General features: G+C 41.4%; 1 long non-coding RNA gene across 6 annotated transcripts in view; it reads right to left on the bottom strand.

Moving 5' to 3' along the window:
- Positions 1-18,638, bottom strand: part of LOC118899045 — a 253,287-nt gene that overhangs the window by 170,374 nt on the left and 64,275 nt on the right. For 5 of the 6 annotated variants that reach the window (XR_005020870.1, XR_005020873.1, XR_005020874.1 and 2 more), the window contains exon 2: positions 1,618-1,735. This is a non-coding gene — a long non-coding RNA (uncharacterized LOC118899045). The remainder of the gene's footprint in view (positions 1-1,617; positions 1,736-18,638) is intronic. The other variant, XR_005020872.1, reaches the window with a different exon arrangement.

Genomic DNA, 18,638 nt, shown 5'->3' with positions numbered 1-18,638 from the left:
GAAAACTGTAAAACTCTTAGAAGAAAATGTAGGGGAAAAGTTTCGAAACAGGATTTGGCAATGACTTCTTGGATGTAACATCAAAAGCCAAACAGAAAAAGAAAAAAAATAGATAAATTGGACTACATCAAAATTTAAAACTTCTACGCATTAAATGACACGATTAACAGAGTGAAAAGGCAACCCACTGAATGGAGAAAAATATTTACAAATTGTGTATCTGATAAGGGATCCAGAATATATAAAGAACTCCTCCAATTCAACCACAAAACAAAGAACTCGGTTCAAAAATGGGCAAAGGACTTGAATAGGCATTTCTCTAAAGACGACATACAAATGGCGGATAAGCACATGAAAGGATGCTCAAAATCACTAATCATCAGGGAAATGCAAATCAAAACTACAATGAAATATCACCTCACACCCATCAGAATGGATACTATCAAAAAACCAGGAAGTTTAAGTGTTAGAAAAGATGGGGAGAAATCAAAACTCTTGCACACTGTTGGAGGAATGTAAAACGATGCAGCCAGTGTGGGAAACAGTGTGGTGGTGCCTCCGAAACTTAAAAATAGAACTACCATTTGATTTCACAATCTCACTTCTGGGTACATGCCCAAAAGAATTGAAAATAGGGTCTTGAAGAGATACTTGTACATCTGTGCTTATGGCAGAATTTTTCACTATAACCGAAAGGTGGAAGTGATCCAAGTGTCCATCAACAGATGAATGGATGAAAAAAAATGTGATATATACATACAATGGAATATTACTGAACCTCAAGAAAGAAGGAAGTTCTGATACACGCTGCAATATGGATGAACCTTGAGGACAGTGTGCTAAGGGAAATAATCCAGTCACCAAAAAACCAAATATTATATGATTCCAGTTCTATGAAGTACTTAAAGCACCTGTCATTTACAGAGGCAGAAAGTAGAATGATAGTTGCCAGGGCAGGAGAGGGAAGAATGGGCAGTTATTGACCCACGAGTGCAGAGTTTCACTTCTGTGAGATGAAAAGAGTTCTGTGAATGGACCGTGGTGATGGTAACGTGACAATGTGACTGCAATTAATACCCCTGAGCTGAACACCTAAAAATGGTTGAGATGGTAATTTTTATACTATATGTATTTTACCAAAATTTTAAAAAATACAGGCACTGCAGTCACCATCATCAGTAAACTCATCAGGAGGTAACTTAAGTCTCTGGTGCCCCAGCTACACTGCAAGAGACCAGGCTAGGTTTAGGGTCCGACAGAAACCACTCACAAAAATGTTAAGACTCTGTGAAAGTGTGGACCACTGAGAGAAGAGGGGAGCCCGCGTCGAAGAAAGCTGGTCACCTGCAGAGTCCTGCCAAGTCTTCCTTGCAGACCATAAGCCTCACCAGATGGTTTATAAAACCGATCACGCGAAATTTCTCCATTAACAGTCAGAAATCATTTTAAGCGCCATTGTCATAGGAGAGACATAGTGGGACAAACTAAAAAGTTCCAAATCATTAACTTTTACTCTCGACTGTTAAGAGGGTTTGCTTGGTGTTCTCACATGGGGACAGCGGATACTGAGGTGAACTTTGTAGTTATTTGTTTAGAAAATGGCTGGTAAGGACTTACCAGTTTCTTTCTAAGAGATCCTCCAGGCTCTCGGTTCCCCTTCAGTAGGGAATTTTTCCTGGAGCGCTACCGTCCTGGATAGATGAGTCCGACAGGATGTGGAAAACCAGCATCTCTACTGAGAGGGCACACGAGAAAGACAAATTACCCGAGGCAAAGGTGAAATGATTTTCCCAAAGTCCCAACATTTAAAAACTTCATGAAACTCATGGATGCCCTTAAAAAGCCACACCTCTACCCACAGCATTTACCAAGCTCCCTTTTTTGTCTCTTCTTTGGGCCAAGTGCTGTGCTGAGCTGGGGGTATAGAGAAGTAAGATGCAATCCCTGCTTCCGATAACTTGACATCCTCAGGAGTGAGAAAGCATTAAACTATGAATAACACCGTCATAATACAGGATAGATATACTGTGGTTTTGTCTGCATAAGCTAAAGAAAGCACAAGCACCAGCACACCTCCCCTTGTGCCACTTTCAGATGAGAAAGGTAAAGCTCAGGGAAACAAAAGGTTAATCAAGGAGCGAGCGCCATGTCATGCGTTTTGCTTGCTGATGCGGCTGCCTCAAATTCGTGTCCCCCGGGACCCAGCATCCTTCTCCCTAGATGCCCAGTCTCTGTCTGGAGTCGGTCGGAGCGCAAAGCTGAGGCTGAGAGCACAGGATTCCCTCCCTTTCCAAGCCTGTCAGCCTCCCAGAGAGGAGACACTCCCTGTCCCTTGGTCACAGAATGTATGGCCATACCTTTGATCAGAAAGGCCAGCAGCTAGCGAGTGCAAATGGCAAATCCATCAGCACCACCATTCAAATTGCAAGGCTGGCAGCGCTGTCTTCACGAATTAAATATGACACATCACGAGGATCCCGAGGTTCGGACAGACCTCACTGCCTGACATGCTGGGTCAGCCTAATTCCCAGCCTGTTTCAGATACCCAAACAAATTATCACGCGTTCCATGATGATACCAAATTGTGTTTCTGTGTGTGTGAGTGTGTGTGTGTGTGTGTTCCAAAGCCTCCATGCAAGTGCATGGTCATCAATTAAATATTTATCAGACCCCCGCTGACCTATGAGGCAGAATCTTCATCCTCCAGCTCTGGGAGCATCAGTATCGGCTATTTTTAAAAGGCTGCTTCTCTTCTTGGTCAGTGGAACCTATTTAAACCTGAATGAAGAGCCCTCACTATCTTTTGTACTGGATCCATCTACCAGGCTGAATGAGGCTTTTAGAACCAACAAGAACCAGATGGCCCTCCAAGAGCATTTTTGAATGTTTAGATCTGAGTCATTTGTATGCGGATATCTTCACAAAATAGCAATCTGGGTAACAGGCTCCAGGCTGAGTCCAGCTTTCCAGACAGCCCATCTTTGCCCACAATTGAGAAGACAGGCACAATATTGTAGGGTTCCACAAAAATATTACAGCATTTCTCTATATGTGTAGCATCAAATACAGGAAGAGTCCCCGTCAGGCTGTCACGACAATGTTAGTTCGCCACAACCACGTCCCTTCCCAATTATTTTTCTTTTTCCCATGGTACCTACAAGTTCTCCCCTAGCATAGGCCTAAAGCCAGCTTTGTGAATCAGCCAGCAGAGGGCACTACAAAACTGGTGCAATAATCCAAATCACCACAAATTCAGAGCTGAAAAAGATTTAGACTAATCAAAATGGGCTCCAGTTTTATTATGTGCTGGGAGCTCCTAGCCGGAAAGAGGAGGACCAGGGGAGGGAAGAGATGGGACCAGAAATGCACTGGTAGATGGGCCCGCTCATCTGAGGAAGAGGGAAGGCAGCAGAGTGAGTCCAGTATCAGAAATCCAACGGGAGGGGCAAACCTAGTTCAAAAGTGGGAAGTGATCAAAATTAAGGGGGTCAACCCAGCACTGTGACTTCTCAGCATTTACCCCAGAGAAGGGAAAACTTATGTTTACACAAACACCTGTACATGGATATTTATAGCAGCTCTATTTATAACCACCCCAAACTGGGAACCATCCAAATGTCCTTCTGCCAGTGAATGGATAAACCAAATATGTTACATCCATACACTGGAAAATCACTCAGCAATTTAAAGAGGACAAATTATGGATACATAGAACAACACTAATGAACCTCGAAGGTTGAGTGAAAGAAGCTATTCTCAAGAAAAAGTTCCATTTGTACAACACGTTCAACATCTCAGCACTGCCAGGGTCTGGGGGTGAGGGGAGGCGATGACTACAAAGGAAGAGCATGAAAGAATTTTCTGCAGTTGATGTAACTGCTCTGTGCCCTGCTTTTGGTGATGATTACATAAATGTATACATGTGTTAAAATTCATAGAACTGTGCAAGGAAGTCAGTTTCACTGTAGGTTAATTAAAAAAATAAATTTTTAAAAAGAAAAAAAATGAGCCATAAAAAAAATCAAAGGGGTAGAACTCGAGAGGCAGGATGGGATACGTAGATAAAGAGTGAGATCTAGCAATGGTCCTTATCCAGAATGTAGGTAAAGGGCAGAGGCCCAGAAGCAGAGTTGAGCCCCCGAGGACAGGCTGCCGGGGATCAGGTGAGAAGACGGGGCTCCCCGCTGCTGACTGGTTGAGGTGGGGTTTCCGCTGAATACCAGCAGCTCAAGTTGAAGGTAACGGAGGAGCCAAGTGGACCCACACGGCGTTGACTGAGCGCAGAGGCTGCCGCTCAATGCTCCTGCAGCCCCAGGGGCTCTGTTCACCCTTAGGAGCCCACATCCATGACGATGCAGAGCCGCCCCAAGTCACTGCCCCAACCCACTCGCTGGTAAGGAGGGGCTCGTCAGCTGTGGGCAGAGGTTTAGCTGAGAGCTCCAGTGACAGACAAAAGCTAGACAGACCTAATCTAACCCTCCTGCTCACAGATAAGAAACCTGAAAGAGCAAAGTCCCCCAAATCACACAGCTCATGAGTATCCCCAGGGGTCCTGAATCCCAGCCCTGGACCCTTCCCACCGTGCCTTGCACCGCTCCCTCATCAGTTCTCTAGCCTGGGATGGTATTTCTTCTCATCTGTCCTGGGTAGGTGAGACCATGTTTTGCACTTAAAAGATAACAAAACACAGGTGACTCCACAGCATTCCATGACAACATGTGGAAAAAGTCTCTACCTCACTTAACCTTTGTTTGTCACTGTTAACGCTTGTTCTTTTCTCATCTGAATTGCTCATTACTTCCTGTGTCTGATTTCTGTGTCAGCCTTCTCTTATTCATGCCATTAAATACAAGATTGGATGGGATGGCTACAAAGACAGTCAAAGTTCTCACCTATCAAATCACCTCTTATGTCCTATCCACATTTTTCATTTCCATCAAGCTTTGGAGAGCTCAGAAGAGGGAGAAGTGTTACGGTTCCCTGGGATGGAATGTTACAAGAGAAAAGCCTTGGGTACAGAAGTCGAAGTCAAGGTACTGGCTCAGCTCTGCTAATAACCGGGTGTGAGATTTTAGGTACGTCACTTCCTTTCTTGAGAATGAATTTCCTCCTCTCTAAAGTGACCTGGTTGGATTGGAAAATTACTAAGGTACTGTTCAGTCCTATAATGTTACATTCCACATTCAGTCTTAAGTGTAGATGGCAAATGACTAAACTGATACACAAAAGAACTGATTCATTTCCGTAATTCAACAGATATCTTTTGCAGGTCTACTCTATTTTCAGGCTACACATTAGCCAGGAGGTATTTAACAACATATAAGAAATGAACCCTGCCTTTAAGGACACGTAACCCCACGGATCAGAACAAGAGTCTAGGTTAAAGGATCCACTGTTCCACTTGGCCTCATGTGGGTCATTTGTTTAACCTCTCTGAACACATTTCTTCATCTATAAATTGTGAATAATAATGGCTCCTTCTAGGAGTGAAAAATAAATGAGGGTATATTAGGTTTTATTATTAAGTCATTTATATTACTGTCCTGCCCTTTTGAAACAGCATTTTTCTCTCTTACCCCATACTTTTTGGCACATAATCTCCATTTTTAATCTCTTCTTCTTTGAAGTTGAATTTTCTATTAATGCCTTGAGATGCAACTCATATTCCACTTTTCCACAAAGACGTACCTGTCTGCTCCAGCCAACGCAACCTCCCTTGTCTCTGGTTTTCTGTTGCCTTTTAAAAAAACACTGATGTGGTGTTTTCTATTGCTGCATAATTGACTTGGGTGTGTGTGGTTTCAGCTCTCCTGAACTCCAGCTTATATGTTACCAAATGCCTCCAGAGACCTCTAATTCTACACACTTCAAGTAGAATCCACAACCTTGTCAAACCTTCTCTTTGTGGGCTCGCTTCAGTCTACAGTTTCTCAGTTGCTTGCACTAGATACCGAAGCATTTTTCTCGCTTCTTCTCCACCGTGGCCTCCTCCAATCCATCCTGTTAATTCCACCTCTCACGCAGCCCTCAAATCAGCCTTTCTCATCTCCACTGTCTCAGCCTTCCTGGAGCATCTCTTGACTTAAGAGTAAGAGTAATGCAACCGCAGAGGGCAGAATGTATCAGTATCACCCCCCAAGCTTTTTCAAAATACCCCTATTTACCTTCCCATCACCTCATATGCCATCAGAAACTCGGCTGAGGGAAAAGACAGAAGACTAAGGAAAAAACTGGGCCTGTGTATCCTGCAAGAGCTTCCCAGATTATTCTGATACATTGCCCATCACTGCTGAGAACCACTGTTTGAACCTTTCTCCTCTCCAATCCCCCTCTACTGCCCAAATTACTTTTCAAAACCTCCAATTATAATGGTTCCTCACTATACCTCTCAGAAACAAGCAAACAAACAAGAGATTCTTTAGTCTGGCTTTCACGTTCTGGCTACAGGCCACTTTCCTGACTGGGTTTCCCCCCATTCCTTCCATGCCCCATGGGTTCCAGCCAAACCAAACTTGACCTTGTTCCTCTAGACATACCACATCCTTCCACAACCCCGGGTCTTGATTCACGCCACCTCACCTTCTTGGGATTCCCTTCTGTTCTTGTCTATCCCTACCTGGGAAAATCCCACTTGACTTTCAATGTCCATCTCCCCCACAAAGTCTTCACCAATTTTCACCCTCTCCCAGGCAGAGTTAGTTATTCCCTTCTCTACACCCTCATCTCATTGTATTCACAGTGCTCATATATTGAGTAACGGCTCGGGTAGGCCATCTTCCTTGACTCCCTCCAATAGGATATGGGTCCCTCCTGTGGTCCCCTAAGTAACTGTTCATACCTCTGTTATAGTTACATCCTATTCTACTCTGTGTGTGTGTCGGGGGGCGGGGGGAGGGGGGAGGTTCATAACCCGTTTGTCTTCTAATTTAGACCGTGAACTCCTCAAAGACAGACACCATCTTATCCTTCTTTGAATCCGCAGCCTCAAGCAAGGGTCTGGAATCTTACTGGGCACTTAATAACACTTCAGTCAAGATCCAGATTATCACGGATGTAAAAAACAAACTTATGGTTACCAGGGGATAAGTGGGGGAGGGATAAATTGGGAGACTGGGATTGACAGAAACACACTACCAAATATCAGATAACTAATAAGAACCTGCTGTATAGGACAGGGAACTCTATTCAATACTCTGTAATGACCTGTATGGGGAAAGAATCTAAAAAAAAAGTGGATGTATGTATAACTGATTCGCTGTGCTATACACCTGAAATTAACACAACATTGTAAATCAACTATCCTCCAACAAAAATTTTTTAAAAAAAAGACCCAGACTAGATACCGTCCCCTCGGTAAGCATTTACCAGCTCTAAGAAGCAGCAGTGACTTCCTTCTGCCATCACAGCACACTGCCAGTATCACCTTCTACTGCAAAAGCCTGTTTCTGAGTTCATATCCTTACCAAAGACTGTGAGTACGCTAGGGCTGGGAACTATGTCTTTATCATTTTCTGCCCTGTAGCATGCTGCACAGTGCCTGACAAACAGTTCCACCCACCAAGGTTCTGGAATAACTGAACTGAATTTACTGGTGATTTCTTTCCAGGTGATAAGCTCTTCAAGGACCCTCACTGCATCTTTTACCCCTCTCACAATTTCAACAACAATTTCATCTCCTCCAGTCCTGGACTGACAGCAAACATTCAATAAAATATTTGTCCATCAACACGTTCTTATTGAATATTCCTGAATAAGTTTAGGCCTGCCTTGAGAGGATGCAGTGTCCCTCTCGGCTGTGTTTCCAGGAAAGGAGGGACTTAGTCTTTCAGTGGCCATCCCCCAACTCCAACTGTCATCCTGCATATATCCTGCTTTTCAGCATGGTTCGTCACGTCACTAGAAAGTCTGCATCTGTCACTTTCCAATTCCCAGCTTATTTCTCTGGACCAGCCATCTCCCTCCTCTCCAGTTGTCCCAATGTGTTCACCAGAATGGCATGTGCCATACTAACCTCAACCAGGAGTAAAAAATAATGTCTACTTATGTGATAAGTTCTAGTCCAACAAAGCTGAGGGTTGGATCACTGTTCAATGCATTCATAATACATAGGCCTACCGGATAATGAAAAACGTTGCTTTATACACAACTGAAGGGTTTTGGAATTTTGTTTTTAAAAACTAAACTAAAATATCATGATATTTATGAAAATAAATCCAAGCTCACATTATTATTAAAATAAAAGTTAGGAAGACACTGTGTGGTAGGTTTTATTTTAGGCAGTAATAATAATTACCATGCTTTTAGAAAGCACAAACATGACAAAAGCTCTCTTTTTCTCCACTGTTTAAGTAAAATAACACAAATATGCTTCTACAAGTTTATAAATTACCCAACGATTCTTGAATGCCTGGGCACAACTTAGGTGACACCATCATCCAAAACATTAAGTTAGGTAATGAGCAACCAATGAAGAAATAGTTTTCCTAGAAGCTGGGAAATTACACTAACTTGAGTTAAATAAAAAGAACAAGCTCAACATTGATCATAGCACATCAACTGGGAGGAGGGATGCAAAACATGGCCACCATCATCATATATCACAATAGCAGAGATGTCAAAAAATTTTAGGGTTTCTTCCAGGTAGGTTTAGGTATGAAATTACTTGGAGGCAGAAAATAATGACCCTGACACAGGATGTAAGTGAACTTTAATTCACATATTATCACTGTATTTAAACATCCCCAGAATCATGATTACTCTAAAATTCTATGATCTAGGATAGATCATTTTCTTTCTGCAGTGAGGTCATTTGTATGATTAGCTGCAGTGCAGTATTTTAAGGCTCCATCAAGAACAAAATGAAATCAAGAACTGAGGCAACAGTACAGACTAGTTTTGTGAAATCTGACACTAGAAAAAAAGATTGGTCTGGGCTTGAATGATTCCGACTGATTATCCCTACAACTGAAGTTCATTTGTATAAAATGGAGTGGTCTGGAATATCCAAAATAACTAGTCCTAATATAGAAAGGACAGGTCTTAGTTAAGATCACCATGCTACAGACTTGAGGTGCCATTTCAGATCATTTCTCAGATTTGCAAGGAGTGAAAAGAAACAAACATTTTGAGAAGTTTCAACACTTCTAGCATCAACCATCTTAATGTCCATAGGTCCTACCTGGTTAATGCTTTATGTGTAAAGAAAGCTCTAAATTATTCAAAATGTCTCAAGTGGGCAAAAGGGTTGATTCTCTCTACCAGGAAATTGGTTCCAGCCAAGTGCATTATATTGAAACAACTTTTCCTTTTGATTGTTAACTTCTTAAGGGCAGTAGGGTCCCACCAACCAACCCAGAGCAGCCACTGAATTCCTCTAAGATCTCAAGTGTACCCTTGAAAAGTGATGCATGCTGGCACAAGGAGATGAGCTAGGAAGATCAGGTCTTTGTCTCGGGATTCAGCACCATGTGTTTTTTAACGCTGGATAAGCCAAAACTCCCTTTGGTCCTCAGTCTCCCCTTATTTTTTTCCCCTTATGTCAGGGGGGAAAAAATAACAAAACTCTTTCAAAGGTATGACAATGAATTAGATTGTGACAGTCAAACGACTTTAGCTTCTTGGGAAAAGATTTTGCAGCAGTAACAGTAACCTGTTTCCTCCAAGAGGTTGAGCAATTATTCTATGAGTTCTTGATTTATGCTTGGGTGAGCTGCTTTCACTGGGGTCAAGGCACTTGTGATTCCTGTTGGGCTTTATTTTAGTTCTACCTTGCCAGTGGCTGGGGCAAGTGTGGGGATAAGAACACCCAAAGGGATGGGGACTAGGTAAAGGGTCTGAAGGTTAGAGAGGCATTACAAAATCGCTCACTTCTTGAAGGAAGCCTAATCTTAGATTCTTGTTTATTTTTTTAATTTACTTTACTGAAGTATATAGTTGATTTAAAATGTTGTGTTAGTTTCTGCTGTACAGCAAAGTGATTCAGTAATACATATAGCCTTTCTCATATTCTTTTCCATTATGGTTTATTACAGGATACTGAATATAGTTCCTTGTTAGATTCCCTTTTAATACCCTCCCACAAACTTTCTTGTTAGCAGTTCTGGGGTAGGCATTTTACACTTCCTCTTCCACCCTTCCAGACCTACACTCAGAGAAATAAGTAGAGGAGGAATTGTTGCCAAATCATCACTGTTTCTCTTCCATAGAATTTTACATTAAATGAATATGGAAAAAAATCCAGCCCTGGATTATCACATCACTTCTCTGAGAATATTCTTGGGAGTTTTATGCTATCCTTAAAACACCAACTGTCAAAATAAGATAATTATTTTTCAAGGAAATTCTAAACATGTACAGTTAGCCTAGCAAGTTTATATAAATGGACTAGTGCCTACATGCCCCCTGCCTTAGAAAAATAAATCTGGGGAGAAAATAGAGCTTCATCAAAGCATCCCTCTATCGATGGAATCCTCATTTTTCAGATCTGCTTATTTTAAAACACAACTCTTTGAACATGTAACACCATATCCAAACGCCACCTCTTTGCTAATTTACCAAACTATTAGGAGCTTTCTGTTTGCTTCCCCAGATATCACAAGAACAGTTTGCTGTGCTGGTTGATTAGCAAAATGAAGACTTTCTCCAGTGCTAATGTGTGTCATATTTCTTTTGAGGACTAGGAACCCTACGCTGCAAAGGAAGTTAAATAAGCATTTTCTCTCTGAAGGCCTCATACAGTTAGGTAGGGGAAGGTGTGTTATTTACTTAAAAAGGGGCAGCTCCACTTTGTTCTCCCAATTTGGAGGGGAAAATACAAATCTAAGAGTTTACAAAGCAATAAACCCTTGAAAGGTATGTCTGCTACTAAACTGTAGCATCTCAATGGAGTATATGCTTTTGAAAAAGAAACTGTTTTCAGTGAATGAGAGGATTGAAAATGACTTTTGTATTTTGGACCATACCCTGCCATTTTAGAGGTTATTTTAAATCAGCCTGAGGGCATATGGGTGAAGAGAAGTAGAAGAGCTATATCCTATCTTCCATATACACACACCTGTGACCTTTTGCTTGATACTTGGTTAAGTTGTTCTTCTAACATGCCAAAGATGCTATTTTTCCCTTTAGTTTTTAAAGATGTTTGTATTTTTAGGGTCCAGGAGATTTAAGGCACAGATAATATTTTGATCACACTGTGCTCAATATGTATAATATTAGAGGTAGGGTTTCCATTTTCAAGAAAAGCCCAGGTTGGGGCTTCTGCATGATTTGGAAGTTTTATATCAACTGGAATAACCATACTGTGAAATATTTGGATTAATGGTTGAACTTGAACCTGTTCCTTTAAAATGTCTGGGGATTGACCTTGGCCACAAGCTTCGCTGTTCCTTTTAAGTTGATCCAGCAGAAATTAGCTATCTGCAGGGGGCACAGGCTGAGAGATGGGGTTCCCTCCAAGTCTGTTCTCCCATGGAGACGAGCATCCTTCCCAGCTCCGTGGAGAATTACACTGTTCTGCCATGCAGAAGGGACTGGGTTAGACGCTACTTCAGTCATAGAGACACTGAGCCTTTCATTAACCTCTTTGTCTTTAGTATTTTCAAGTGGAAATACTAGCCAGCCTTGCGATATCTCTCATTTTCCCCTCATTTCACCCTTTACCAAAGAAGAATTGGTCAAAAGTTGGAGCTCTCCATTTCTTTCTGTCCAAAATGCTCTGAACAAAGTAGCAATGCCAATTTCCCAGTACACAAAGGCATGGAAACATCTGTTTAAATTTGACTTTTGAATCAACCCCAAGTGACTACTCCTTGGAAAAGATATGCTTTATCACAGATAAATTTTCCTTGTTCACAATTCCTGGCCTAGAGTTACTGTAGGTTCATGTAGATGTGTGCTGGAAATTAAACAGTGTGCTACCAGGGTGGCCACAATTAAATTCAGACTTGCATTCAAACCATGGCCCACTCTGCATTTCTTGGAGAAGTTTGCTTTCTATAGACATTTCAGAATGTCTCTTCACAAAAGAAGGAGGCAGGGTGGCTGGGCCCAAGTCCCCTAAATCAAGGCAATGAAAATGGAAAGGAAGAGAATGTATTTGCAGGGTGCCAAAGTGGCTGCTCATAATAGTGAAGATCTTATACTTCCAATTTAGGGTGTTTTCTTATGGACACGAGAAGGTATTCTACCCCTATATTCACATGCAGACTACAATCATTATTTGGAAAAGAAAGAAATCATGAGCTCATACTGAACATCAACCCAACAACATGTGTCATAAAATGGAATGGCTCCTCAAAAGGACAAACTTCTTCCTTTGCATGCAGATGTATCCCCCTTTTGACTTAAAATACATATTGGAATTGAAATGCTGAATCTTAGCGAATTCTGACAATAATCAGGAGTCCTGGGCTCATGCCAGAAGTTAGATGGCGTGAGAAAAAAATTATCAACTTAGAATAACTTTTTTCTAGATAGTACAGTATTTAGAAGGAAAAAAAAAAAAACTATGGAGAACTAATATAGGTATGTGATTTTTCTAAGCTAAAAGTAAACTTATAAAATATGCAAATGTGTTTGTTTTTTAGCAAAATTTTTGGAAAACGGAATTCAAATTTAATCTGCCTTCTGATTCCTTCTATATAGAATCAGTTTTAATCACTTTTATTTACTTGAAGAAATACAAATTATATGACGTTAAAGTCACTGAGAAAAAGTCCCAGTATTTTCACGTTTATGTGAAATGCCCATTTGAAATACTCTCCTAAAAATCTATTTTGAGAGTGTGCCTCTGTAACCTTTGACAACTTTGGGATTTATCAGAGGAGCTGGCCTGATCATAGAAGAGAATCACTTGTGCATAAATGTCACCCCAAAGAACAGCTATGGTTAGTTTAGGTGAAAAACAGCATAACCCTAAGATTTACAGCCATACAAATGATAGTCAAAACCATTTTTTGTAACGTACATTGGAAAGTTACCACACACATTTCACATGCCAGCTTAAATGATCTGAAAAAGACAATTACCAATTCAGGCTGAACTGATTTCAACATTTGAGCAAATCACAAACAGCAGATCTGGCCTGGCTTAAAATTTCCATCCAGTTGTTGAGACGAACAAAAAATAAACAAATGGAAAACCTGAGAGAGGAATGAGACTTTTCTCATGATTTTTTAAAACTGAAAACGCAGCAGGAAACAAATACAACCACAAAAGTCCTTGCAAAGAAACTGCCCTTGGCATCTAGGCTGGAGCAATCTCCGAAGACCCCCGCCCCCTCACTCTCCCACCAGAACCTCCCACTCTTGCTGTATTTCCTAATTTCGAGGAACGTATCCCTGAGCTGTTTATCGAAACAGTGTGCAAGAAAAACGGCTACCCTCTACTACTCTTCCAACTCTTGCAATTTCTCCCTCCTCCTGGACAGAGGCCACTAGTAAGGGAGAGCCTCAGGAAAAAAAAAAAAAAAGCAGAGCGGTGAAAGCAAAGAAACAGTAGACAACGGTGGCTTTGACGAAGCCTTCCCTCAACCCTCTTTCTGCTCCTGCTGTGACACTTGCATTCAAGAGCAAGGGCGGCTGCCATCGGACGCGTGGACAATGGATGGAGGAATACAAGGCGGGGGGGAAAGGAAATCGGATGAATTCTGAGCTAAGATGGCAGGGCTCTCACCTTTTCCTGTTTTTTTTTTTTTTTTTTGGTTTTGTGTGTGTGTGTGTGTGTGAATAGTCTAGATGGAGGTGTCCTGCAGAGAAGAAATAAAAAAGGGTGTCTGAATTGTTGGATGGTTCTGAAGGCTTCTGCATTTGCACATGCATTTTAGAACTATTTGCAGGGGTCTACTTGCTGCCAGCCATCTCCCCCCACCCCCTCTTTCTCTCTCTCTCTTCTATGTCCTGCAGTCTCCATCACACCTCTGTTAGTACGAAGACTTTCTGCCCATGTAAGTAAGTGAGAGTGTGCATTCCTTAGTGTTTGAATCAAGACCCATCTCTGTATGCAATTCTGATCTAAGGAGCCTATAGCGGTTACTACAACTATCAATTAGTCAGCAATAGCTGAGACCTTCACTGCCTCTGAAGGAACAAAGGTAGAAAGACAAGCAAATACTCCAGCACTGGGATCTTGCTGGATCCTGGGAACTTGCTGGCTATGAGTAACAGTGCCTTTTCCTGTTTAACGCTCAAACCTACGTAATATTACAGGCTATTAATGTATCCAGCTGCATAATTAGGTACGGAGTGTCTAAAGGCATATATGTTTCTTTGGCATCAGTGGAAATAAAATGTATTAAGCTGAACTGAAAGGAAATACCAGGTGACAGATAAGAGTTTATGACATATTTGATCCATGCTCCATTTTAATGAACTGCCACCAGAACTTAAATTAACTACAGAGTTCTTTGTCCATTTCAGTGGCTTTTATGAAAGAAACTAATAAAATAATGATGAAAGGAGAAGGAAGTATTCAGCCATAGAAAAGCATATAAGAAGGCTAATTCTTCTCCACAATAGATGAAACTATTTTGGTTTAAATTCAAGTCTGGATTTTGTTTAACATTAGGTGGGTTTCTTCTGGAGTGTGTATAAGCGTGCGTGTGTGTGTGTGTGTGTGTGTGTGTATTTGTTAATTGCACATGTTGTGAATACCAGCTTACATGGGATGTATCTGCTGTAACTTGCATTAGATATATCCTGATAACCATCTGAAACAATACAAAGAATTCTTTTATCTCATTTTGCAGAAACCTCAAAAAATCAACCCTTTTGAAAAACTAGGCTTTGCCCTTCAGTTTTCAAGGCCATCAAAATACTGTTAACTTGAATATACAAAAGAAAGAGGGAGGAATAAGTAACAGCTGATCTTACTCACTTTTGAATACGGATCATTGCAAAGGGAATGGTGTACTTAGTTTCTGATGTGATCTGTGATTTTGCCCTTCTTTTCTGTTGCATAAAAAGCTGCATTTCTTTCCTCAGCACTTGTTGTTAGAATTGAAATTATTTTCTAATAAGGTATGGGAGATATCTTGAAGGTTAATATATTTTCCTAACTCTGTAAATAAGACAGAAAGTCTCCCTGAAGACATGCATTTACAGCCAAGCTGTGGCAAGGGCTGCAAAAGATCCACCTTATTTCCCTCTGCTATGGATCCCTCTTCTTAAGGACTGTCGCTCTAAAGAGCAATTCTGTTTTCCTTCTTCCTGGACAAAATGATTCCAACAATCATTTTACCCCTTTTAACCTCTGAGGCAACTACAGAAGCTGAGAAATTTGGAAATAACACTCAAAGAGAAAACTCCAACAACAGACCCTAAAAACTGAGTTGCAGAGACAGGGATGGAGAATCTAGCAAGCTTTCAAAATGAGGAGAGGTGGTAGAAATCAGGAGAAAACAGGTCCCTAGCAAGATACAGCCGGGTAGAGAGGGGGGCTCAGGAACCACCCCGCCGCCACCGCCACCCTTCAAACCCTGTCACTTAAGACAGAAAAAAATCCCAACCGTGTCGAGAGGGGAAGGGAAACGGTGTTAAATAGCTGGCGAGGTGACCCACCGTGCTGTGTGCTCCTTGGCTCTTGCTGAGGGGAGTAACAGCCACAGCAGTGACAACGGAGTTGAAATGTGCAAGTGCAACCTCTGCCCCGTGCTCTCTGCCTCCCAAAAAAGGCAAGAAAAGCATGACTGGGACAGAGCAGAACGGAAGGAGAAGGCGCTGGCGGCGAGTCACAGACCCCATCAGCGCCGGCTGGTCTCGAAAGCCCTGCATCGAGGGTCCCCATTCACAGGCGGCGAAGAAGCAGAGACAATGGCAAATCGAAAACTGGCAGGGCTTCTGGGATAATTTAATCTCTCACTCCAGCATCTAGATGGGGATAGCAAGGAACACAGGCGAGAGCTCCTCCATACCGAGGCGCAAGCATATGCCTGCCTCTCCAAGGATGTATTTTTAGACATAATATCAGGGGTAAGGCAGCCTGTCCGCTCAGCTGCAGCGTTCACATCCTAACGTGGGAGCAGTCTCTTTCTCACTCTCAGCGGAGCTGATGATCAGAGGAAACAGCCCACGTTTCTCTCCAAGCCAAAGGTCGGTTAAGAGGACCCCAAACCACAATCCATTGTCTCTGCGCTCAGAAAGCATGAAATACGTTTTCAAGATGTGTTCCAAAATGAGGTCACGCCGCGTGGCAATTTGCTCACTTCCTATTTTTCCACAGATGCCTTATTCTACCATCCAAAAGCACAACCAGGAGAAGTAATCACACCTTGAGAAAGACCATTCCAATACCATAGACTAAAGATAAAAAAAATATTTGGCAGGACATGTATTATTAGTAACGTGTCTTAAACTTCGAAACGTCTCCAAACAACGTTTATTAAAAGCAAGAGACAAATGATGTCTTCTGTCATATGGATGTGCTTTGAATCTTAGTATTCCTCCCATTCACGTCAAGGTTCACACATTTAAAATAATAAACACAAGAGAAAAATAGCCCAGCTCATTAAAGCATAAGCAGAAAGTAAGGAGTCCAGCTCGGCCTTTGCAAACAAACTAGACATAATCTGACATGGTTTTGTTCGAGCCTGGGAATTTTTCATTCACATAGAGGATTAAAATATTTTAAAAGATTCCTTTACATTTTTCATATTAGAGTACACTTATTAAATATATATATGGGCATATCCATACATATACAAAATTCTCAAGTTAATTTAAATTTATGGGGGAAATTCAAGGGACTGTAGGTCAAACAATCCAAAAAGAAAATAACTCTAAAAACCAATCCTTAACCACATACCAATCTCTGAAGTTTCACACACCACTAAAATGAGATGGTTGAAATGGTGATGAATGAAAATTATGTTTCACAACCACAATATTCCAAATGAAATTACTTAAAGAGCAAAATGCCCACTTCCTTATTTTTGAGTCAGAATTTCTTTCTGTCAGAACTGTTTTTTTTTTTAATGTCATATATATGTCATCTATAAAAGACAGGTACAAAATGGATTCTTTCCAACTCTACAAATAAGCATCCTAAGTTTTGATTCTCCTTTAAGAGTAAAAACAGTTTATAATTACACATGGTAAATCTCACTAGGACTGAATGCTCTCACAAGGACTGACAAAGGAAGAAGAATTCACATCAGACCAAACGGCTTCTTTCAGTCAGTTTCCTGCAGCTTTCTTCCAACAGATCTGGGCCAAAACGAATGTAGAATCCTGAGCCGAACTATCCATCACATGTACCTAGTCTTTCAATTAATGACATTGCAATCAGATCGATAGAATGTAATAAGAAAAGAGCTTTGCATTTCTATACCTATTAATTCGCTGAGTAACTCCAGCAGTAAAACGTGACTTGAAAGGAAAAACACTCAAGGAAAATGAATTCTCTTAGCATATTGAGCAAGGACTCCCTGGCCCAAAAGTGAACACTGGTGTTTCTACCTTCCAACCAGAGTTACTAGGATCCAAAGATCAGACTGCTTTGTGAGGAGCAAGCTTCATCTTTTTTTGCAAGATTCTCTATAGTATTCTCACATTGCCACAGATCTAGTTAAATCGGTTATTTTGGGGAATTTTGGAACAAACATCCTTGAAATGAAAGTCAGAGGATCAGCCTGGGCAGCCATTGCTCTCTGCTTCCTATTCCAGCCAAATTGCCAGATTTGTGATCCTCGTTTTCTAGGGCATTCTGTAGAAAGGAATTAGGTTTAGAAAGAGGGGGACAGGGAAAGAATGATGAGAATGCTAAGAAGGTTGGCCCATTCCCAAATCACTGCCTTGGTTCAAGACAATGCAAACAGCGACAGACAACAGTGCAACATGGTGTCTGAATCCTCCATGTTTATCACCAGAGACGGAAGACTGGGAAAGCCAAGTACAAGTTCTCTGCGGAAAGAAGGAAGCAGAGAAAGGCTGTCCTAGGATGCTCTCTGGAATCCTGTGCATATCCAGATCTTAGTGTTACTACAGGTGAACAGTGACTTGAACTCAGGAACAGAAAGTAGAATGGTGGTTGCCGGGGCCTGGGGGGTTAGGGAAATGGGAAGACATTGGTCAAAGAGTATTCAGTTGTAAGTTCTACGGATCTAACGTACAGCATGGTGACTATAGTTAACAATACCGTACTGCATACTGGAAATTTGCTAAGAGAGTAGATCTAAGTGCTCTTACACACAAAAAATGGTAACTATGTGAGGCGATGGATGTGTTAGTTAGCTTGACTGGGGTACCCATTTTAGAGTGTATGCATATATCAAATCATCACATTGAACACCTTAAGTACATACAATTTCTATTTATCAGTTACACCTCAATAAACCTGGGGGGGGGGGCCGGGGGAGGGGAATCAGTGACTTCAGTCCTAAGAAGTAGATTCTATGGAATGAAGGTTACAATATCAACCACTGGTATAGCGGGAAGAGCATAGGTTTTGTTGCCAGACAAACAAGAGTTTGAATCTCAGTTGTATTATATACTACTAAGCAACTCTGAACCTTAGATTTCTATTGATAAAACAGAGATCTTACTGCTTACCTCAAGTGCTGCTACGAGGTTAAATGAGATAATGTATGTAAAGCACATGGCGCATACCAGTTAACCCCTCTTCCTCTGAATGCTCAGATTGCCACA

The sequence above is a fragment of the Balaenoptera musculus genome, chromosome 8 (assembly GCF_009873245.2).
Source record: "Balaenoptera musculus isolate JJ_BM4_2016_0621 chromosome 8, mBalMus1.pri.v3, whole genome shotgun sequence".
In the NCBI taxonomy this organism is placed as follows: domain Eukaryota; kingdom Metazoa; phylum Chordata; class Mammalia; order Artiodactyla; family Balaenopteridae; genus Balaenoptera; species Balaenoptera musculus.
The sequence above is the reverse complement of the archived record's forward strand: the minus strand, read 5'-3'. Positions and strand labels throughout refer to the sequence as shown.